Source organism: Schistocerca nitens, chromosome 1 (genome assembly GCF_023898315.1).
Source record: "Schistocerca nitens isolate TAMUIC-IGC-003100 chromosome 1, iqSchNite1.1, whole genome shotgun sequence".
Lineage (NCBI taxonomy): Eukaryota > Metazoa > Arthropoda > Insecta > Orthoptera > Acrididae > Schistocerca > Schistocerca nitens.
Window position 1 is genome coordinate 675869134 of NC_064614.1, and position 25472 is coordinate 675894605.

Below are 25472 nucleotides of genomic sequence, written 5' to 3' on the forward strand. Positions count from 1 at the left end.
TTATAAGGGGCAGTTACACGGAAACGAGGCAAATGGAAAAGAAGTAAGTAAACTGTTTATTATTTTAAAAATAATCTCCATTACTATTAACACATTTATCGCACTGTGAGACAAGACGGTCAGTATATGCGATTGCAGTCTTTATCGGCGTATTCCACTGATGAATTCTTCTCGGTTTATCAGTCAAGTGGTGGGGTCGTCTTGTCGCAACGCTTCAATGAGTTTCGTATCCATCATCTTCTAGCGACTTCATCAATTCATCAGGACGGTCAGTGCGTTCAAGGAAAAATGTTTGCTGCTGCCTACGGAAATATGATTGTACCCAAGCCTGCACATACTCGACCGAAGCTAACTGAAGGCCACGAATGTCTTTTTTCACGTCTTCAAAAACATGGAAATTCCATGGGAAAAGAGGTGGGTTGGCACACACATTGCCAGGGTTGTTTCCGCTACGCGACGTAAATTTCGCTGGGAATCCCTTACACGTCCTCCACACAGCATCGATCTCTCCCCCCATGAGATTTGCATATTTTTGAAGCACTGAAGAAAGACATTCGTGGTCATCGATTTGCATCGGACATACTCGACCGAAGCTAACTGAAGGCCACGAATGTCTTTTTTCACGTCTTCAAAAACATGGAAATTCCATGGGAAAAGAGGTGGGTTGGCACACACATTGCCAGGGTTGTTTCCGCTACGCGACGTAAATTTCGCTGGGAATCCCTTACACGTCCTCCACACAGCATCGATCTCTCCCCCCATGAGATTTGCATATTTTTGAAGCACTGAAGAAAGACATTCGTGGTCATCGATTTGCATCGGACGAAGAGGTACACGCTTAGGTACTATCATGTTTCCGTAGGCAACTGTAAACATTTTTCCATGAAAGCACTAACTGTCTTGTCTAACAGCTGTATTAACTGTTATGGAGATTAATTTTGAAATAATAAACCGTTTACTTACTTTTTTCCATGTGTATGATTTTCATTTGCCTCCTCTGATAGTACATACACCTCTAATTCTGTATGATTTAATTCCACGTTCTCCACCTTTCGATGTTTACAGTTTCTGTCGCTCTATTGCAATGTCATACGCATGACGTTCGCATTAATGCTGCCATGTCACAGTCCAGCCGCACTTGAATAGAGGCACTTTTTTCGTAACTATCGGAGATGAATGAGGAAACTCCTTACAATCTTCACCATCCTCAGATAAACTGTCATTCCCAATAAACGTAAAAATTTAAGACCGTTGGTCTAATTGCTTCATTAATTGAACGTAGTACTCACATGACAGTAGCTTATGAAGAACGTGTGCCTAAATTACTGTGCGAATCAAGTTAAATTTCTCTTATCTTATTTAGCAAAAATATTTGAAAAAAAGAGAAAGAAACATGGATTGATATGATCGCATTCTATGAGGCAGTGCAAGAAATTTTTCTCGTCCTCTGATTAAGGAAAGAATATTACTATGAAAATTCAAACACTGACGCGACAGAGAACTCATCTTATCTGGATGTTCTGGATTAACTAGGATTTTCTTATTTTCCACTATCCTTATTTTAATGGAACATGCCCTCCTCCTTCAACGAGGTCATCATGTCGCAACCTTCCGTCTTAGGCGGAACAAAACAGAGAGAGGCGGGCGCTTTTGTGTGAGCACAGTGCCAAACAAATGCCCGCGGCTTTATTTGCAGTGTAAATCCTTAAGCGACCTGGCACGGACGCCCAGCGTCGTAAGCTAGCAAACTGCGCGCCGGAGATGTGACGCTGCTGCGTCTCCACATTACTTTCCAACTATCGCAACTGAAACATAACCATAACAATAGCGCGTCGTTAAAATTTTTTAAACAATTCATATTACTGTCAGGTTTTTTTTTTTACATCGCTTCAGAAAAAAATGTTTACCTGGCTACGAATACTTAAGCATGAAAACAATTGTTTCTAAAATTCTGATGTTCACTGTTCCAAAGTCTATGACTTAGAACTGCATGTAATACTTTCTTCGTATCATTTAGTTAAGAATCTGTATTAAAAAGTAGATAAAGAACTCCATCACACTTCTATCCAATTTCAGTTTTGTTTACAATCTCGAAAAATTTTGAAAAGGTACTATACAAGCGGCTGCTTAGCCGTCTGATTACAAGTAACGTATTCTCGAAGTCACAGTTCTTATTTCTGTATTGACAAGCCTACTTACACGTCAGTGACAATGTACGTAATTCGTTACACACAAATTACAGGCTACCGAAATATTCTGTGATTTCTCGAAGGCATTGAATAGTGCATATTACAATATGTTTTCATGTAAATCAGATTATAGTGCAATAGAAAATCCAAAGAATGATTAACGTCATATATTTAACGTTCTATCTCTTTGACGAGAAACATAGTTTGTCAATAGGAAAGAGGCCATTACTAAGCCATCAGTCACGTTGAGTTTAACAGGCCGTGTGTGGGCGAGCATTATCCTGTTGGAACAACGCGTCACATTCCTTTCCCAAGAACGGGTCTAACAACATTCTGCGCGTATTGAGAGCTGGTTAGCATTCCCTCCACAAACATCAGAGGTAAACGATTGTTGTAGCTCATCGCGCCTCGGACCATAATGTCTGGGATGGGCCCAGTGCGTCCGGGACGAATAAATGCTCTACGAGACAGCGCAGCGCTCACCACGTCTATGTTGTGCGCGCAGACGACCTTCACTTACGTGCAAGCAGAACCTGTTTTCATCGCTAAGACCATAGCGCGTTACTCCATCTTCAAAATGATCCACTTACGATACCAGTCGAGCCGTGCGCGTCGATGCTGTGGAGTGAGTGGAAGAGGCTAGAGGTGCGCGTGCCCACTGCTAATAACCAGTTCGCAACAGTTCGTGTTGATACGTCTGGGCTCACATGACCTCTTGTCTGTGATGTGGTAGCTGTACGATATGCCCTGATGCCATAACATGCATGGACGTCCAGAACTTCGTCTACAGGTGTAAGAATGTTCACATGGCCACTGATACCAGCATCGTAGCACAACTGACTCAGCACATCCAACTTGCGTGGCAGTTCTCCGTAAGGACCACTCCGTCACTCGGAAGACAACAGTTGGCTGTAGGAAGCACGAGTGCATCTCCATGATATGATTGCCTGCTTGCTTCACACGTTTGCATCACAGTGAGTCTTCTGGCAGTGGGCGTTCACTATCGAAGGGTAGACACAGATGGCACTTTGGTAGCTATGCCAATACCGTACCTGTTAGCGGACGACGTTGAACCCATTATCAGTACGTCTACATATACCGTATTAATTGTTTTCTTTTTTCGGACAGTGTATTTCTGTGCATACATTCAGCGGCATATGTAGATACTATCAGTGTAATACGAGGCGAACAGAGTAAGTAGTAAATATGTAACAAACGTAAACGTCATGCTGGTGACTTCATATGTCCTGAACAATGCGTGGTATCACAATATACTCTCGTAGGAGCATTTGACGACATATGTGGATACTGCCTGCGAAAGTTATTGCGAATACAGTCAGTAGCACTGAAGTAATACACTTAAAGATCATGCACGAGGCAGCAGTTTCTCGCGCATTTCATTTTTTATGACGTCATATTTCCTTCATCATTACAGGTAGATGGTTTCTATCCCCACAGTGATTGTTGCGTAATAGCGGGATATGTCTACCAAGCTTGGTTGAATTGAGTCCAGTGGTATAGGAGGAAACGTTGAGCATACAGAACATACGCTACACTCATACATAAATCCATTTTTATAATACACTGAAGAGTGAAAGAAACCGGTACACCTGCCTCATTTCGTGTACATCCTCAGCAAGTACGTTGAAGTGCCGCAACACAACGTGGTAGGACTCGACTAATGTAGTGCTGGAGGAAAGTGACGCCACGGATCCTGCAGGGCTGTCCATAAATCTGTAGGAGTACGAAGGGGTAGAGATCTCTTCTGAACAACATGTTGCAAGGCGTCCCAGATATGTTCAATAATGTTCACGTCTTGGGAGTTTGGTGGCCAGCAGAAGCGTTCAAATTCAAATGAGTGTTCCTGGAGCCACTATGAAGCAATTCTGGGCATGTGGGGTGTCGCATTGTCTTGCTGGAATTGCCCAAGTCCGTCGGAAAGCACAATGGAGATGAATGGATGCAGGTGATCATACAGGTTGCTCACATGTGTGTCACATGTCTGAGTCGTATCTAGATGTTCCAGGGGTACCATATCACTCCAACTCCACACGCCCTACACCATTACAGAGCCTCCACCAGTTTGAACAGTCCCCTGCTGACATGCAGGGTCCACGGATTCATGAGGTTGTCCCCCATGAACCTACACGTCCGCCGCTCGATACAATTTCAAACGAGACTCTTCCGATTAGGCAACATGTTTCCTGTCATCAACAGTCCAATTTCCGTGCTGACTGGCCCAAGCGAGGCGTAAAGCTTTGCGTCCTGCAGTCTTGGGAGGGTAAACGTCTTCGGTCCAGGGTTCGATCCCCGCCACTGCCTAAATTTTGATAAATAATCAGCATTGGCGGCCGAAGACTTCCGGCATAGGAAGTCAGCCTCATTCTGCCAACGGCCTTGTCAAAGAGGGCGGAGGAGCGGATAGAGGTTCAGGGCACTCTCTTGTCCTAGGGGTGGGAAATTGCCCCTAAAGGCGGAAGAATCAGCAAATGATCAACGACATGATGCAGAAGGCAATGGAAACCACTGTATTAAGACATGTAACGTGTATCCACAAGACATGTGGCCTGTAATTGAAGAAGTATCATGATGATCTCTCCATTGGCAAAAGATGCCGGAATAGTCCCCCATTCGGATCTCCGGGAGGGGACTGCCAAGGGGGAGGTTACCATGAGAAAAAGATAGAATAATCAACGAAAGGATAACTTTCTACGAGTCGGGGCGTGGAATTTCAGAAGCTTGAACGTGGTAGGGAAACTAGAAAATCTGAAAAGGGAAATGCAAAGGCTCAATCTAGATATGGTAGCGGTCAGTGAAGTGAAGTGGAAGGAAGACACGGATTTCTGGTCAGCTGAGTATAGGGTAATATCAACAGCAGCAGAAAATGGTATAACAGGTGTAGGATTCGTTATGAATAGGAAGGTAGGGCAGAGGGTGTGTTACTGTGAACAGTTCAGTGACCGGGTTGTTCTAATCAGAATCGACAGCAGACCAACACCGACAACGATAGTTCAGGTATACATGCCGACGTCGCAAGCTGAAGATGAACAGATAAAGTTTATGAGGATATTGAAAGGGTAATGCAGTATGTAAAGGGACGAAAATCTAATAGTCATGGGCGACTGGAATGCAGTTGTAGGGGAAGGAGTAGAAGAAAAGGTTACAGGAGAATATGGGCTTGGGACAAGGAATGAAAGAGGAGAAAGACTAATTGAGTTGTGTAACAAGTTTCAGCTAGTAATAGCGAATACCCTGTTCAAGAATCACAAGAGGAGGAGGTATACTTGCAAAAAGGCCGGGAGATACGGGAAGATTTCAATTAGATTACGTCATGGTCAGACAGAGATTCCGAAATCAGATACTGGACTGTAAGGCGTACCCAGGAGCAGATATATACTCAGATCACAATATAGTAGTGATGAAGAGTAGGCTGAAGCTCAAGACATTAGTCAGGAAGAATCAATACGCAAAGAAGTGGAATACGGAAGTACTAAGGAATGACATACGTTTGACGTTCTCTAACGCTATAGATACAGCAATAAGGAATAGCGCAGTAGGCGGTACAGTTGAAGAGGAATGGACATCTCTAAAAAGGGCCATCACAGAAGTTGGGATGGAAAGGAGGAAGTACAAACATGTTCCGGGAAAATCAGGAATACAGAAATACAAGTCGCTGAGGAATGAAATAAATAGGAAGTGCAGGGAAGCTAAGACGAAATGGCTGCAGGAAAAATGTGAAGACATCGAAAAAGATATGATTGTCGGAAGGACAGACTCAGCATACAGGAAAGTCAAAACAACCTTTGGTGACATTAAAAAAAGCAACGGTGGTAACATTAAGAGGGCAACGGGAATTCCACTGTTAAATGCAGAGGAGAGAGCAGATAGGTGGAAAGAATACATTGAAAGCCTCTATGAGGGTGAAGATTTGTCTGATGTGATAGAAGAAGAAACAGGAGTAGATTTAGAAGAGATAGGGGATCCAGTATTAGAATCGGAATTTAAAAGAGCTTTGGAGGACTTACGGTCAAATAAGGCAGAAGGGATAGATAACATTCCATCAGAATTTCTAAAATCATTGGGGGAAGTGGCAACAAAACGACTATTCACGTTGGTGTATAGAATATATGAGTCTGGCGACATATCATCTGACTTTCGGATAAGTATCATCCACACAATTCCGAAGACGGCAAGAGCTGACAAGTGCGAGAATTATCGCACAATCAGCTTAACAGCTCATGCATCGAAGCTGCTTACAAGAATAATATACATAAGAATGGAAAAGAAAATTGAGAATGCGCTAGGTGACGATCAGTTTGGCTTTAGGAAAAGTAAAGGGACGCGAGAGGCAAATCTGACGTTACGGCTAATAATGGAAGCAAGGCTAAAGAAAAATCAAGACACTTTCATAGGATTTGTCGACCTGGAAAAAGCGTTCGACAATATAAAATGGTGCAAGCTGTTCGAGATTCTGAAAAAAGGAGGGGTAAGCTATAGGGAAAGACGGGTCATATACAATATGCACAACAACCAAGAGGGAATAATAAGAGTGGACAATCAAAATCGAAGTGCTCGTATTAAGAATGGTGTAAGACAAGGTTGTAGCCTTTCGCCCCTACTCTTCAATCTGTACATCGAGGAAGCAATGATGGAAATAAAAGAAAGGTTCAGGAGTGGAATTAAAATACAGGGTGAAAGGATATCTATGATACGATTCGCTGATGACATTGCTATCCTGAGTGAAAGTGAAGAAGAATTAAATGATCTGCTGAACGGAATGAACAGTCTAATGAGTACACAGTAAGGTTTGAGAGTAAATCGGAGAAAGACGAAGGTAATGAGAAGTATTAGAAATGAGAACAGCGAGAAACTTAACATCAGGATTGATGGTCACGAAGTCAATGAAGTTAAGGAATTCTGCTACCTAGGCAGTAAAATAACCAATGACGGACGGAGCAAGGAGGACATCAAAAGCAGACTCGCTATGGCAAAAAAGGTATTTCTGGCGAAGAGATGTCTACTAATATCAAATACCGGCCTTAATTTGAGGAAGAAACTTCTGAGGATGTACGTCTGGAGCACAGCATTGTATGGTAGTGAAACATGGATTGTGGGAAAACCGGAAGAGAAGAGAATCGAAGCATTTGAGATGTGGTGCTATAGACGAATGTTGAAAATTAGGTGGACTGATAAGGTAAGAAACGAGGAGGTTCTACGCAGAATCGGATAGGAAAGGAATATGTGGAAAACACTGATAAGGAGAAGGGACAGGATGATAGAACATCTGCTAAGACATGAGGGAATGACTTACATGGTACTAGAGGGAGTTGTAGAGGGCATAAAAGTGTAGAGGAAGACAGAGATTGGAATACGTCAACCAAATAATTGAGGACGTAGGTTGCAAGTGCTACGCTGAGATGAAGAGGTTAGCACAGGAAAGGAATTCGTGGCGGGCCGCATCAAACCAGTCAGTAGACTGATGACAAAAAAAAAAAAAAAAAAAAAAAAAAAAAAAAAAAAAAAAAAACACGAGCAGGCCTTCGACTCCGACAGCCCATATCCATGATGTTTCGCTGAATGGTTCGCACTCTGACACTTATTGAAGGCCCAGTATTGAAATCTGCAGCAATTTGCGGAAGGACTGCATTTCTGTCACGTTGAACGATTTTCCGCTTTCGTCGTTGGTCACGTTCTTGCAGGATCTTTTCCTGGTCGCAGTGATGTCGGAGATCTGATGTTTTACTGGATTCCTGATAATCACGGTACGCTCGTGAAATGGCCAAACGGAAAAATCCCCATTTGATCGCTACCTCCGTGATGCTGTGTCCCATCTCTCGTGCGTTGACTGCAATACCACGTTCAAACTCAAGTAAATCTTGATAACCTGCCACGTTAGCAGCAGTAACAGATCTAACTACTGTGCCAGACACTTGTTGTCTTATATAGGCGTTGCCGATCGCAGCGCCGTATTCTGCCTGTTTACATATCTCAGAATTTGAATAGGCATCCCTGTAGCAGTTTCTGTGGCGCTTCAGTATATGTATGGATTCGGTCTTTAACTGCTTTCTGCGCCATTACAGAACAGTGTGCAGTCAGCATTAAATAAAAAAATGCTGGTTTTATTCAAAAGCACGGTGCATATGGAGCCCTAAATGTCCATGTCCATGTTCACTTCACATATCTTTTCTTCGCCATTTTTATGGGATGCTTTTACAGACATTCAAATTATTTTGATGATTGTACAATTGATAATCAAATAAATATTTACACAGGAATTATTCTGTATTTAACTGTACACATTTGAAATATAGATAATGTATGTTGTAGAAACGCAATTTTTACATATTATACTCGTTCTTCTTCCGTGTTTTAGCATATTTACTACCTTCGTACACTACAAAATTACTGTTTTGTCAGATGGCCACTTGTTACAACTTCTGCAGTACTTGTTAGCAGCAGACACAGTGGCTGCGCCGAAGAATGAGACGGCGTGAAGTTTTAAAATTATTTATTGAGCTTTCTTTACAATTTCTTCCTCGTCGTCGCTGCCCAGCCCTGCGGACCTTCCGCCTGGCTGCTGCTGTGTAGATTCTCCGACAATACGCGCAACGCGCGCCACCAGTGCTCCGCTGAAGTCAGGATGCCCTGTGGTTGAGATGAACTCGTCGCCGCTCAACAGCCCAGTATGGGACCCCCACGGAGCCGCGTCGCCCTGAGGTCAACTGCCGCCGCCTGCTGCACCGGCCGCTGGGAAGCCATCAGTCGCGATGTCCGGGAGGCCCCGTCATGGATGGACCACGCAGCGTGGCCGGGTTGCCGTGGAGTCCAGGCGTCAGTCCCCGGCGGCGCCTGTGACCAAGACCGCGCTGTGACCGGTCCTGCTGGAAGTTCTCGCTGTAGTTAGTCAGCCACGATGCCGACCGGACTCAGGCCAACCTCCAGAGGACAGAACGGATGACTCCTGCGAGCTGGAACGGACTTCCGGAATCGTCACCTACGAAGATTGAACATTCGGACACGGACCACGTCCGTCCTCAGATCCGAACTGCTTCCTAATGGCTTCTGTCCGTTGCTGCCTGCGCTCCACTATTTATATCCGGCAGGAGGACGTTTTTTACCCTCGGTGGCAACTTTTTGTTATTACTCCCGCAGTATATTGCAGCGTAACTTAGCGTGCTGGCCTCACTTTCCTTACTCAGCACTCTCCAGGCTTCACTTGGCACTCGGTCTGCGTCAGCCGGTTGGTAGACTGCAACCGTCAGCAAGGCTATCTGTGCCGCGCCTACTTCGCAATGCCGCGATCGCCGGCTGCCTCTGTTTTGCCATTCTCCACTGCGTGAAGCAACGCTTACTACATGTGGCCGCAACATTATAAACGTGTCAAAGATTAAGTACCTCCAAAGACATTGAATTTTCTTTTTTCTAAGACGCGAGTATAGTCAAGACTGATTGCTCTAGATTTCAAAGTTGACCATCGGCTGTATATGACTATAACTATTATATGTGAGTCTTTTTTTTTTTTTTTTTTTTGGAAGAATAAGTCCGTAAATTTATTGAGCAAGCAGTAGTTGTTAAAACAATTTGCTCATTTATACTGAATTTGTATCTCACGATTTTTACAGATTTCATTTTTTCCTTTAGTTTCTTTTTTGAGTACTGTGTCATGAACATTGCCCAGGAAGTGTCTGTTCTCATACGAGTGGTCAACTTCATAGAATATTCGTGGTGGTTGAGACGAAAACCACTACACTGCTCTCTATAATGTACACTGCAAGAAAATAAAAATAAAAATAAAAAAAAACATTGAAGCAACCAGATGAGGAAACGGAAACGAAACTTCACTGGTTGGAAGGGTACGTCATGCTCTTTCATTGGTCTCGAAAGCGAGTCAAATTTACAAAGAACTTGGTAGAATGAGTCCACTTACCAGATTGGAGTCGCGCCACCACTGGCCATGCATGCACAGGTTTGGTTGTGAAGTTTTTTCTTTGAGGCAAGCTGGACCACAATCGTAATTAATCCTACATATCCTGGGCAAGATGTTGCTGGCAACGGGAGTACCTCAACGTGAGCCAGAGAATTAGACACTAATTCAGTGTGCTAACAAGCGTCGAATGAGAGGTGACACATGAGGACGCACATAGTCCGTGAAGTATCTTTCTGTCGTCAGAATTCATTAACGGCCATGATACCCAACTTCTTCCCACAAGATGACGCTAAGAGTGATACCGCTGTCCTCTTTAAAAGATTGGACGAATGGGAACTCAGCCGAAGTCGCCAACGATGACCATCCGACATAGCACAGAACAGTGTTTCATCGCTGAACACAGTGCGAAGCCAGGCATCAGCAGTCCATGCTTCCCAGTCACAGCACCAATAAAGACGCACTCGTTTGTGACGTGTGACGGTAATTACCTGGTCTGACTGCTGCTAGTCGCCGACCAAATGGTACGGGACGAAACTAAATGTCCGACGTAGTCCACTACTTGTTATCGCGTGGCAGGCGCATATGTGAAGATGTTAAGATGTGTTTGGTGTTCAGTACATCAATGATCGCTCCTGGGTGTCAGACGTGGATGACCTCAAGTTTGGTATCGACTGTGCCCGCCCTGACATCCGCATACTGTCCAACATCTGGCCAATCACATTCGAATGCCCCACAAATCTGGATACGGCAGGAGTCGACCAGTCGGCCAAACGGAGGTCCACACTGAGTAACCCTTTAAAACTCTGTAAGATGCTGATAATGCTATCTCACTCGAGTATGAGGCATCTCCGTGTCCTTTGCAATGATAACATCTAAGTCTTCTTATTGTGAACCCAAATATATACCGGTTTCGGTCTTGGACCATCTTTACGGATGCTATGCAAAGATACAGAAAATTATATATAATATACAAAAAATGTCAATAGTTCCGTACAAAGGAAAATAACATGGCTTAAGCCACCGTCTCAAACTATGCAACAAATCAGCGGTGGCAGAACACCAGGAACAGTACAGGATGAAGATCGAATTTCTGGAGGTCCACGTACTGGCGAAACAGCCGTTCAATTTGAGGAGGAAGATTATATAGGCTATAGAAACAGCCAAGCGACCTGACTGCATGATTAGAACAGACGGGTACCGACTTCCAGCATCTTGGCTGCGAGCAGTGACAGCTTTGGAGAAGGACAGCTCGTGCAAAGCAACAGGCGCCCGGTAGGCAACAGCGTCGGAGGGTACACACAGTGCTGACATCCTCTGTCAGTACTAGACAGCTAGTAAACAACTCTCCGCTGCAGTCGTAGCTCAGTTTCCTATTCGCCGATTTCCACCAATGAAAGAATGAAATTTGCTTCGCGGCTGAACGCCTCCAAACAGATGCACTAGAGTAAGTTCAATTTTGAAAAGACATGGCACACAGTTAAATTTACGAATAAGATAAATCGTATACATATACGAGATCAGCATGCCGAGTGGCTGAAAGCCGCTGCATTAAATCTTCAAAATTCCAAATACACTATGATGATTAGCCGGCCGGTGTGGCCGTGCGGTTAAAGGCACTTCAGTCTGGAACCGCGTGACCGCTACGGTCGTAGGTTCGAATCCTGCCTCGGGCATGGACGTGTGTGATGTCCATAGGTTAGTTAGGTTTAAGTAGTTCTAAGTTCTAGGGGACTTATGACCACAGATGTTGAGTCCCATAGTGCTCAGAGCCATTTTTTATGATGATTACTGAAGGCAGAAGGCCACAATGATTTAAGATGCTAAAATGGTTGATGGCCCGCAAGGTGCACAGAAAGAGATAAACAATCGCAATAAGATGGCTGAAGGCCGCAAAGTTAAATTCTGAAAATTAAGGAAATATATACAATGCAACAATCGGTAAAACAATACATTTCCCTTTTCAACACCAACGGCGGAAGGCCCACAATAAATTGCAAAATCTTTCGGAGGAAATTACAATAATCTTTCAAAAATGTTTGGACTTTATGGAAACTCTGAGAACATGTTTCCCTGGCTGAAGGCCCTCAATTAACTTTGCCCAATTGAAAATATAAAATAAATAAAGCCCCAAAAAGCTTTTAAAATAAATTATAACAACATTAACATTGGCAAAGAATAACTAAGGGAACAGCACTCAGTAGCCTCCAGGGGATCGGTCTGCCCTCCTACACTTAGGCGAGACAGGCGGTGAGCGCAACTATACTCGATTCTTCCGAACCCAACCAAGGGACAGTCACGGACCGACGGACCAACCGCTTGCTTGCCACGACGGAACACGAGAATTTAAGGCCCCAAAAAAGTTACAAGTATCATTATTCCCAAACAAACGCATATGTGAACTGAGATGATAAAACTACACACCATGATGGGCAGTAACAACCGGTGAGGAAAACATACTGCCTAAAAATTACGTTATCGGCCAGGGCAGGTAACCAGAACACTAACGGCCACAAGGCAGAAAATTCCGCTGGTGCACTTAACTATGGATAAATTAATTTAATCAATTCCACCTGACAGCGGGTATCTCGAACACTTTACTCGTTGTTGCTCACAGGAAAACTTCCACAACAGCAACGCCGGAACCAACAACGTAGTGCTCAAAACCACTCCACGTCCTGAGTCGGCGACCGACGATGCTCGCACCGATCGGAGAGCTCCAGACAGACTGTGACACTGCGCAGAGACCGCCAGCGGCCCAGTCGACTACGCCGCACGGAGATGTCCTCTGACCAACCGACCGACGAACCAACCATCCACCAAAAGTCAGGCCCGGCTTAAGTGATGCGTGGCGGCAACGGTCGTGCGGCCGATGTGCACGCAGGGCTCCCTGCTGCTGCAAGCCGGCAACTGGCTGGCTCCCGACTGCGCTCCAGGCCCGTTACAACTGACTGCCAGGGCCCAACTCACGACCCGAACTGCCGCCGTGAACTCTCCTTGTCGCACGTTCCGACCAAGCCCCTACCACGCCGTAGCGGAGAAGTAAGGCAACTGTCCCCCAATTGAAGCAGCTGATCGCCGCCATTTGCAGGGATGAATCCTAGTACTAGGGCCGGCCGGGTTGGCTGAGCGATTCTTGGCGCTACAGTCTGGAACCGCGCGACCGCTACGGTCGCAGGTTCGAATCCTGCCTCGGGCATGGATGTGTGTGATGTCCTTAGGTTAGTTAGGTTTAAGTAGTTCTAAGTTCTAGGGGACTAATGACCTCAAAAGTTAAGTCCCGCCGGCCGAAGTGGCCGTGCGGTTAAAGGCGCTGCAGTCTGGAACCTCAAGACCGCTACGGTCGCAGGTTCGAATCCTGCCTCGGGCATGGATGTTTGTGATGTCCTTAGGTTAGATAGGTTTAACTAGTTCTAAGTTCTAGGGGACTAATGACCTCAGCAGTTGAGTCCCATAGTGCTCAGAGCCATTTAGTTAAGTCCCATAGTGCTCAGAGCCATTTGAGCCTAGTAATGGGGTTGTGATTTGAAGTATATGAGACGCAACAAAAGCAAATTGAAGCACAAATTAAACACATGGTTGTTTAAAAAATACTGAGTATTCGAGTCTATTTTAAAAGTATATTTAAATGATTGAAGTTCCCCAATTTCTGAAATACGTCTGTATAGAGATGCGAAATTTGAGAATGTAAGGCTCTTTCCTGACAAGGTGGAGCGAGTTTACATCGAGTTATTTGCGTTAGATAATTACATGAAGCTTTTAAAGTGGCATACAATACGATTATATTTGCCCCTAACTCCTTTGCCATTGCAATATTTGTGGAAAGTCCATCACGAGTAACAGCTAACACACTGACATCTACGTCATAGGCCGGCCGGTATGGCCGTGCGGTCTAGGCGATTCAGTCTGGAACCGCGTGACCGCTCCGGTCGCAGGTTCGAATCCTGCCTCGGGCATGGATGTGTGTGATGTCCTTAGGTTAGTCCGGTTTAAGTAGTTCTAAGTTCTAGGGGACTGATGGCCACAGATGTTAAGTCCCATAGTGCTCAGAGCCATTTGAGCCATCTACGTCATACAACATTGTAATGGCCATCTCCAATAACGTATCACTGTGATTAGTGTTAATAAGCGAGGTTAATTTATCGTTTACTAAGTTTTTAGCTTTTAGTTCTTCTAAAATATTTGCTAAATTGCAAATTTTCTGCTGTCTGTCTTTTGCACTTTTTGCTCACTGTATTTAACTTAGTCTTATATTGCACAATTTTTGCTTCCTTCCTTTCCTCAGTTTTTTCGAACTTTTCCTTCAGCTTACTTGGACTTTATGGAAATGAATAATTGTGGTCTCCAGTGCAATCAGAAACGTGCACATCCACACACACGTTTTCTGCTGTCTCAATATTTCTTGGCTTTGGTTTGGGAGGTTTCCTTGCCTTAGTAACCTGGAAAAGGAACGTTCAAAATTATACACACTGACAGTATTCCCACACTATTTAACCTAGGTCAATATTGCACGATTTCCAGGACACTATACCTTTTTCAAATAAGTTGAAAATCCAAAGACTCTCGGTGTAGCATCGTCCTTCAGTTGACGTCTATTTACATAATTTTCCATGTAACAATTCTCTTCAAAATAAAGAGAGCACAGAAAATGATTTGCTGTCGATTGGAAATTCTCTCTCCGAGTAGCAACTATCCATTTCTGATTTAGAAAATCATTTGTAAGGGGAAACCTAAACAAAAACGCTCATGATGTATTATTTCTCCATGAAAATACTATATACAAGTAATAGAAAGCAACAAAGAACCAGAAATGATTGACCTGTGAAATGTAACATTGTTTCCGTCTTCGTTTTTGCTTCCATTCTTACTGTTACAATTAAAAGCAGCTCACGAACCAACCATTTTCAAGCACTGTTTCCCTGCAAATGTAGGCTTCTATCACGTTCAATGTGGGGACGCGACACTAGCGCCAATGCGCGGTCTAGTTTTTATTTAGTAAGTCTGTGATTCCGACTCACCCCACGACATATCACAACCGGGAAGTAATAGCAGCCGAGGAAAGATGCTATCAGAGGGGCAATATCAATACGCGCTACTAGCGCCGACGACGGTCAGGTAAAACAGCAACTCAGTACCGCCAGTGATTTAAATCAACGTGGTGATATGAAAATACGTTAAAACAGGGTGTAAAATACCAAATGGTGGGACGGCGAGCCATTCACGGCTAAGACCTACCTAAAATTGTGATTGACACTAAAGTTATTAAACCATTTAGAATCAGTCATGTGGAAGTACTTATTTACTTTATCATTCAAGCACTGTCTCTCGAAGGTATGTTTACAACAAATTCTTAAGTTATCCAAAGTTGATTGAGAGGCGTAGTAATGCAGTGTTAACCATCTCCAAGAAAAATAAAGACTCCAGCAGTAAACAGTACTAAGAAACAGGTTGGCTCTTTCGAGAAATTTGTCAGAAAAGCTTAATTAGAATCTCACACTTAAGACGTTTCAAGAACATGCAATATGATTTTTTTTCTGTTCAGTAAACCATTGTTTCCAAATATATATTTTTAAAACGGTAAATTTTATCCAAAATTTTCTTTTTAAATTTTGACAATGGGTACTTACAAAATTAGTGCACTTAGCATGGGTTAACATTGATTTACCAAAGTTTACTTGCTGAGTGAATTTATTTTACTGCGGAACCACTCAAAAATATAAATTTAAAAGGTCCCAATTGTTTCAGTTTGTGATACTAACAAACAACTACTAAAGGTTTTTGCAATTATGAAGTGCAATAACATCAAAAATTAATCTATGATTCAGCGCAATATCAAATCATCTTTTGAGGACACCTTCCAACAGAACGTGAACAACGCTACGGATGGCTCATAGCATGTCTACCATTACTGTCCGCAACTTCACGTACACTGTAGTAATGGGCACTACAGTGTTAGTCTGCTTAACTATATATTCACATTTATCTGTTTAGCAACCACTTTTGAAGCACGTTTCCGTTTAGTTACATATTGAGGATCTTTGAATCTTAGTTATCGACGTCGTCTTATAATTCGTACAAACCGTCCCTGAAAACTTTTCTGGTGCACGTCGCTACAAGTGGCAGCGTTGTTTTTGGGATTTACCACTGTTTACACCCCGACAGATTTGTCTGAGCAAGAGTCTGAAATTTGAGGTAGAGATTCCATCTCGCAGTTTATCATAGAGATATCAGCTAATATGAACGAAGCACATTGCTTACTTATGTTTCACATGCAGTAAACCTGTTTCTCACCGACCATCTACTACCGTTGTGTACAACCGAGATCTTCAAGCAAAGTGACATAATTAATTTTTTATTTGTGCTGAGGTACATGCTTACCAAGTGTGCATATACCGTAGTTTGTATAGGCGAGGGCGGGCGGGGTGGTGGAGAGGTGGGTGCTAGGCGTTATAGATTTTTTGGGTTCTTTTGATATTTACGATGCCGAATGGCGACTTGCAAGAGGATAAAAAAATGTTCCAGTTCGGACTCTGTCAATAACCGGCCCAATACCAACTTTTAAATTTCTTTTTAAAATAAAAACACCTGACCACCTTTCCCTGAGAGATAGAGGTGTGTGTCGACGCCCTCCTTGACTCGTCCCCCCCCCCCCCCCCCCCTGTGTATGGGTGTCGCTTACTTTCTAGGTACACACTGACATCCTCCCATCACAATAGGTTCTAAGTTGATGGAAATATGCGGCAAAAACGCATCATAATATAAAACAGCGGTTTGGCGGCACAGCCACTTCCAACGTGGTCAAACTTGTCTGAGAGACGAATGAAGTGGCAGGCCAGCTCTCTATGAATAAACTGGGATTCCGAAGGAAGTCGAGGTGGTGGAGCTTGAAGACTGTGTATCGCAATCAAAGCGAAAGTGGAACAAGTGAAAATGAGTTTCCCACATCTCCCACGGTACATCCACATTTAAACTGGATGAAGGTGGGACACAGCTCGTATAATTTTTATTAAAAATGAAATTCCTCCAGTTGTATTTCAGATTTTTTATTTACATCGCTACTAGCTTCGACGTTGCGTCAACGCCATCTTCACGTCTGTACACTTTGACACTAGTTACTGCCCGCCATCCATGTGGAGCAAGTGTTGATCTCACTATGGACTTTTAGACTGAGCCACGCACAACTGATTTCATCGAAGTGTACGGGCCTGAATATGGCGTTGACGCAACGTCGAAACCAGTAGCGAAGTAAATAAAAAATCTTAAGTACAGCTGGAGGAATTTCATTTTTAATAAAAAAAATCAGAATATCCGTCCAATGGATGCGTAAGTGTAAATGTTGCATTTGTGACAGGTCATTCTAGATGTCGTCATGGACGAGTGCTGGATGTGTCACTAGGAACGCATGTCATAGGTTCCAAGCATTCATCAAGCACAACTTTGGCAAAGATTCACTTTCAAAAAAATGGTTCAAATGGCTCTGAGCACTATGGGACTTAACATCTATGGTCATCAGTCTCCTAGAACTTAGAACTACTTAAACCTAACTAACCTAAGGACATCACACAACACCAGTCATCACGAGGCAGAGAAAATCCCTGGCCCCGCCGGGAATCGAACCCGGGCGCGGGAAGCGAGAACGCTACCGCACGAACACGAGCTGCGGACGATCCAATTTCATGATACAATACAATGCTCAGTGGTTTTGGGACTGCTCTGGCGTGCTGCTAACAGATTATGCTCGAAAGCGGCAGATGCTCGCAGGGATCTGCTACGCAAATCTCCTGTAGAAGAGACAAAGTATCGCGGCAAACTATACAAGAAGGTGTTTCCGCTCAACGACAGCGCCAGGACATAGTTACACATGCTACTTCTTTGAGCTATAAAATTTTGAAATTTTGTATTCTGCTGAAATGGCTCCCACTGAATTCTTCCTCTTTCATAGGAAGAAGAAGCCATTTCCGGAACGGCGATTTACAAAGTCGAACGTTTTCTTAACCGCAGACGTAAACATCGCTCATAGATTAGGCTTTTGGCTGGCAGACTGCTGTCTACCACGCAACGAATGAAGCGTCTCATTGAAATGAAATGTCGTGTGGCTAGGGCCTCCCGTCGGGTAGACCGTTCGCCTGGTGCAAGTCTTTTGATTTGACGCCACTTCGGCGACTTGCGCGACGAAGGGGATGAAATGATGATGATTAGAACAACACAACACCCAGTCCCTGAGCGGAGAAAATCTCCGACCCAGTCGGGAAACGAAACCGGGCCCTTAGGATTGACATTCTGTCGCGCTGACCACTCAGCTACCGGGGGCAGACAGCGTCTCATTTACAAACTAATAGAAGGATGTGTTTGAAAACCGTACATTTTTCGATTATAATACAGGGTGACCTTAAAGTCCCGCATCGAAAAGTCATATCTTCGAAACTACACTGTCCAGTCACACTAATGTAACGACCGTCAGTTACCTGTATAACCATATTTTGCAGAGCCATGTCAACTTCATTCTTGTGCCCAGCCGTGATAGGTTTCTCGGCTGAGATTCAAGCCCGATCGAGATGGTCTCACAGATTCTTGATTCGGTGTAACTCCCGTGAGTCTGGTGGCCTGCGGTGTACGGTGCTCTTCTATCCAGCTCCTACACTGCAAGCTGAGTAACGTGTTGCATTTTCTTGCTGGTAGGTGCCAGCCTGCCAAGCAAACAACATGTATAGGTCCCCACGAATAGTTGCACGCTTGCGTTGATCCATCTACATCTACATGGATACCTGCAAATCAGATTTAAATGCCTGGCAGAGAGTTCATCGAACCACCATCACAATTCTCTATTATTCCAATCCCGCATAGCGCGAGGGAAGAATGGACACCTATATCTTTCCGTACGAGCTCTGATTTCCCTTATTTTATCTTGGTGATCGTTCCTCCCTATGTATGTCGGTGTCAACAAAATATTTTCGCATTCAGAGGACAAAGTTGGTGATTAGAATTTCGTGAGAAGATTCCGTCGCAACCAAAAACGCCTTTCTTTTAATGATTTCCAGCCCAAATCCTGTATCATTTCTGTTACACTCTCTCCCATATCTCGTGATCATACAAAACGTGCTGTCCTACTTTGAAGTTTTTTGATGTACTCCGCCAGTCCTATCTGGTAAGGATCCCACACAGCGCAGCATTATTCTGAAAGAGGACGGACAATCGCATAAGGTCTGTTACATTTTCTAAGTGTCCTGCCAATAAAACGCAGTCTTTGGTTAGCCTTCCTCAGATTTTCTATGTGTTTTTTTTCTATTTTAAGTTGTTTGTAATTGTAATACCTAGGTATTTAGTTGAATTTACGGCTTATAGATTAGACTGATTTATCGTGTAACCGAAGATTAACGAGTTCCTTTTGTAAGTAGGCTGTTTAGGTTTTTTTATTGGTAACGCCACCTCTGTATGAAAATCACTAGCTGTGCTGTGTGCAGTCTGTGGCTGCTTTGCATTGTTGTAATACTCGCCATTGTAGTGTTAGGTGTTGAAAGGGGGACGTTTCATATGTCGACCCTTAGCCTAGGATACCTCACTGGAATCTTCTGATTTTTTTCTTGTAGTTTGTGTAATTAGTGTAGCTATTGTTTATTGCTAGCACGTAATCATAGAGGGAATTTCCTTTGTAGGTGTAGTTTTTCATTGTTGTACAGTAAAACAGTTGTGGCACGCATGTAGATTTGCACCAAGTATTTCGCTGCTGCAATTAACTAGATATTATTTTCAGTGTTATGTTAATGTGTTCTCTTATTTTTGCTCTTCAAATTGTGCTTTTCTGTGTTATCGTGTGAAATATTGTGACAATAATGGCGTGTGAAAAACGTAACACTAGGCTCCAAAGTAAACTGAGAAATAATAGTGACGACGAGCGTAGCTTATCAGCACCACTGTGTAATGAAGTAACAGACATTCAAAGTAGTAATTTGGTAATAGTGCATAGGGAAATGGAGCGGGCGGCAAACAATGGCGTGGACAGTGAAACAATTAGTGAAGAGGGAAGCATTATCGATCGATCGGTCGGCAACAGCTCGCCTCAGGAATCGGGAATGACAGAACACAATATTGCAACTACTGTAGACTCAGGTTTTGGGTTCTCACCGTTTTCTCTAATGAGTCAAGACACATTTTCCGCTTGTCAAAATGTGAATGTTGCCGGTGCAAATTCACTGCTGAAAAGCAGTGAGGAACATGTTTCAGACACCAGTGCACTGTTATTACAGTTAATGCAACAAATGGGACAAAATCTTAAAAAGTTAGACACAGTGGAACAAAATCTTAAAAAGTTAGACACAATGGAACAAAATCAGAGACAAACACAGCACCAGTTAGACACAATGGAACAAAATCAGAGACAAACACAGCAAAAGCTTCAAAAGTTAGACACCACACTTGAACAAACACGTGAAGATTTAACTAGTGAGTTACATAACATTGAATCGAAATGTCAAAAAGTGTGTAATGACGTAAAAACACAAATTTGTGAGCATTTTCAACCCATTTTTTCGCGGCATGAAAATGCATTACAGAATCACAAAGCAGCCATAAAAGAACTGCAAACCATTATTCATGAAAATCACGACACCTTGCAAGCTAAAATTGACTCAGTTGCATCTACCGATTCGGTTACGCAACTTGCAAAAACTCAGGAAAACTTGAAGGACACAGTAGATACTCGGAAACTTGGTTCAGAAAAACACACTGAGGAAATTAGTTCATTATCAGAGAAAGTAGCCGAACTTTCAGATCAGTTCACTAACTCATCTACAAAGGTAGATGATGATCTGAATGACACAAGACCTGTAGCCTTCACGGACACTGAAGAGTATGAACAAATTAGAAAATTCAAACAAAATCAAAATCAAATCAATACACAGTACAAAAGAGAAATCCGGGAAGTACAAGATCAGCTGACACAGGTAATACAAGAATTACGTATTTCAGAGGACACTCGCGCTCCAACACGGGAAGAGGGACTTAGAAATACGGAAAAGCCGCAAAATAATAACACAGGGCATTTCAGAAGTTATGAAAGAAATTGGCAATGTGCACCGAATTTTGAGATGGAACCGCCGAAACGACGTAACAATGATCGACAAACGACTCGCCGACATGATGATTTTGACTATAAGCTGTTCATTACTACATGTAAATTTAAAACATTTAAGAATTCTGGCAACGACATTCATCCACAAGCGTGGCTCCATCAATTCTCTCATTGTTTTCCTCCCAACTGGTCATTAGAGCACAGATTAGAATTTATGTGTGGCTACTTGGAGAATGAACCAGCTGTAAGAATGCGATCGGTCATTCACGATTGTCACAGTGAAGGAGAATTTTATCATGCCTTCCTCTCAGCATATTGGTCTCAAGCTACACAAGACCGAGTAAAACATAGCATCATGATGATGAAACACTTTGAACAATCAGAATTTTCCAGTCTTGTCAAATATTTTGAAGACATGTTGCATAAGAATCAATATCTTTCAAACCCATACAGCCCTTCAGAACTCATCTGCATTTGCTTAATGAAATTGCCTGAACATTTAAGAAATATTATTTTGGCAGGACGTTGCAAAGACGACATTGAAGCTTTTCAGGGACTCCTACAAGAATTAGAAATTGACACAGACAGTCGCCGGATGCGAAAACAGGAAAACAATCACTACAGGGCACATACGTCACAATTCCGTGACGACAGAAACAATAACTGGACACGACAAGGCTATTCTTACAACGCAAATCGTGACCAAAACAGACACCACCCATCGGTCACCGAGGGCAAGTACTTATTGCATTCGACGCCACGTTGGGCGACTTGCGCGTCGGAGATGGGGATGAAATGATGATCAGGACAACACAACACCTAGTCCCTGAGCGGAGAAAAATCTCCTGCCTCAGGCGGGAGTCGAACTCGGGAATTTCGCCGCCCTGACCACTCAACTAACGGTGGCGGACATCTCAATGATGAGATTCGTAAATGGCTTTGCTATCCCCAGTGTAAGTGAAGAAGAATTACAGGACCTGTTGAATAGAACGAACAGTCTAACTAGTACAAAATATGGAATGACAACAAATCGAAGAGGAACGAAAGTAAAGATAAGTACCAGAAATGAGATCAGCGAGAAAATTAACATCAGGACTGATAGTCGTGAAGTATGTCAAGTTAAGGAATTCTGCTACCTAGGCAATAAAATAACCCATGTGGGGCGGAGCAAACAGGATATAAAATGTAGGCTAACTGTGGAGGAAATGGTAATCCTAGCCAAGAGAAGTCTGCAGTATAAAACATAGGCTCTAATTTGTTCAAGAAATTTATAAGGGCATTCGTTTGGAATGTAGAATTGTATGGGAGTGCAACAGCGACTGTGAGTAAACCAGAAAAGAAGAGGATCGAAGAATTTGAGATGCGGTCCAACAAAAGAATTTTGAAAATTTGATGGATTGATAAGGTAAGGAATGAGGAGGTTTCCCGCAGAGTCGGCGAGGAAAGGGATATTTGGAAGATATTGACAAGAAGAAGGGACATCTGTTAAGTCATATAGAATAACTTCTACGTTACTAGAGAGAGACGTAGAGATTAAAAACTGCAGAGGAGATTGGGATACATCCAGCAGATAATGGAGGACTTGGGTTGTAAGTGCTACTCGGAAATTAAAAGTTCGGCACGGGAGAGGAATTCGAGGTCGGTGGCGTGAAACCAGTCAGAAGACTGGTAACTCAAAAAGAAAAAGTGGGACCTTATGCACACCTGGTACACTGAAATCTAGTGAGGAAAGTGAGCCCGTTAATGCGCATTTGTAGGTGGTGACTGCACCCTCAGACATTGCCCCCTGCAGCCTGTTTACCTCGTGCAGTGGTGACCAGGAAACGTTGCGTAATGGGGCGTACCGGTATCAGCGGACACAGGAAACGGCGTCCGAGGACGCGCACACGATACGCGGCGTGGCGCGGCCTAGATCGATAGCACCTGCCGGCCGGAGCCCGGCGTCATACGTGCCGCCCACGGCCGACACCTCTGCCCTGCTTTCCTTTCGTCTCACTGCATTTCAGTCCTTCACTGCCGACGCGGTGTCGTCCGTTCTGATTTCGGGGATTCAGGACGCAGGCACGCTTGTCTCGGTAAGTGACTGTAATCGTCATTGCCGATAATTATTTATTCACAATTATCTTCTTCACACTGAAGGCATTTACCACTCTTTGCTGATTTAGCTCCTCAGGCGCCATCATCCTGTTTCAAAAATACAACAAACATAGAATACAAAGCTAAAATTAAAAACGTACAAGGTAAAAAAAGATACAAGAACTAGTGAGCACTCACAGACAGGTGCAATTTGTCTGCTTCACAGACTTCTGTAACGCCTAAAGTACCAGCAGTTGCTGTTTACTACACAAACTGTTAGTAAGGTCTTTTTTAAATTCTTGTACATTGATCAGAATCCAAACATTTGTTTTAAACTGAACCACACGTTAAATCAGGTGAACCCAGAGAGATAGCTTCCTTTCAGAACATTTCAGAAGCTAATAAATTCTGTAAAAAGGAAACGTCTAAGCATGTTCATCTGACTACGCGTGTTTCAGTCTCACACGAAGAAGTTCGGTTCTTAGACTATTGTAATAACCACACTCTAATTTTTTCTTATTTTATTAGTGAGGGAAGTAAAACGAGTTGTCAATAAAAGAATAAATTGCAACCAAGACTTTTTAATTCAAATGTTCTGCACACTGTTGCTGAACCAGAGAGCCTAATGGCGTCGAAGATATTTTACTTGAATACGATTTTTATTTTTTCTGATGAATATGACTTGTAATTGTTTGCAAAATACCTTGGACTTGTCAATTTTTGTTTTTTCTGATGCATAAGTTACTATTATTCCTCTTGAACCTTTCATTTCATCAGGTACAATACGTTCATTTGCGTATTCATAATCCAATATTATAAATTCCTATTTTCTATGAATGTAGATGGCAACACCTTTACTTCCTGTAGATTATAAAATAGTCATGTATATATTTAGTTCCAGATTTTTTTGTTTGATCTTTGATTCTGTAATTCTGATAAAATCTATTTCCTTTTGTTTCAAACGTTAAGTTACTTTGACTTCTTTGAGAGCAATTCCCGTAACGATTCAAGAGGCAACTTTCTAAGCTTCATTAAACAGTTTTATCTTGCTACGATCTCTTTCTCATGTCGTATCGCAGTAGTCCATCCTATTTCCAAGGCTGGAATAAGTACTACGTTAATGTTTATTGAGGACCTGAATTTGCAAATTTGTGGTAAGTTCCTATGGGACCAAACTGCTGACGTCATCGGTCCCTAGGCTTTCACACTACTTAAAGTAACTTACGCTGAGACGCTGAGGAAACACACAGACCTATGGCCAAGGGAGGGCTCGAACCACCGACGCGGTAGTGTGTGTGTGTGGGGGGGGGGGGGGGGGGGGCTAGCCGCAGGAACTTTGTCAAGGCGCCTTTGACTGCGTGGCTACCTCGCTTGGTGATGCCCGTCCCAGGTCATGAAACTGATATCTCTGAGCTTTACCAGCCACAGCTCGTAACTCACAGAAGTCGGCATGGTACAGGATTTCCTCTGTACTCCTGTACTCAATGTTATGGCTACGCCGCTGATCCCCCCTCCCTCTTACGTCATAGCTCGTCTATTGTCAGGATTTCTCACTGGCAGGAGAGGTTGATAGATAACAAAGGCCGTATATTCGCATACGTCCCATTAGTACCCTGTCCTGGAAACACCGTACCTAATGTATGAACTGCGGACATGCAAGTAAACCACAGATGGCAGCGTAGATGAGTTGAGCCAATGCCTGTGTGGCGGACAGCTGCGTCAACATCGCTCCTGACACACTTGGTGCACTGTATACGGTACTTTTCTGCCTGCTGAGTAGGCGAATAATGAACTATTGCAAAGTGGTAAGGCTTCGCTGTCACAGGTCCCTACGATCCATATACACTTTAACTATCTCCGTAAAGACATTCGGTGCCAGGAATGTAAAATGGCTGAGGGTAATTCTAATATGTGGAGGTGGGATTTACATTCCAGTCAAGCAGAAAACCCCAAGGATAAGCTCTTTATTGACTATTTCTAGCTCCTACCTCACACTAAAAGTGGTAACTGGTACACATTTCCGGTAGTTGTCGCATGTAGTCATTTAGTTTGGTTGCTTCTCACTAAATCCATGACAAGTTGGCTAACCGCTCAGGACGTGGCTAAAATATTTTTTGGTGTTTTGTGCACCTAAGGTTTTAGAAATCAATAATGAGCCGGCCTTTTTTGTCCAGGGATTTCAGGAGGTGTTGTTTTTATACTGCTGTTTCCCACA

The 25472-nt window shown here is 43.3% G+C and overlaps 1 protein-coding gene across 2 annotated transcripts in view; it reads left to right on the forward strand.

The window, feature by feature from the left end:
* The window catches only part of LOC126236795 (GTP-binding protein drn-1-like), a 342202-nt gene that overhangs the window by 106860 nt on the left and 209870 nt on the right, over nt 1–25472 (forward strand). Inside the window, exon 1 of one of the 2 annotated variants that reach the window (XM_049946395.1) lies at nt 23212–23256. The exons of the other annotated variant lie outside the window; for it this stretch is intronic. The gene's annotated coding sequence lies outside the window, so the exon portion shown is untranslated. Of the gene's footprint in view, nt 1–23211; nt 23257–25472 lie in introns of those variants that run through there. 2 annotated transcript variants of the gene reach the window in all.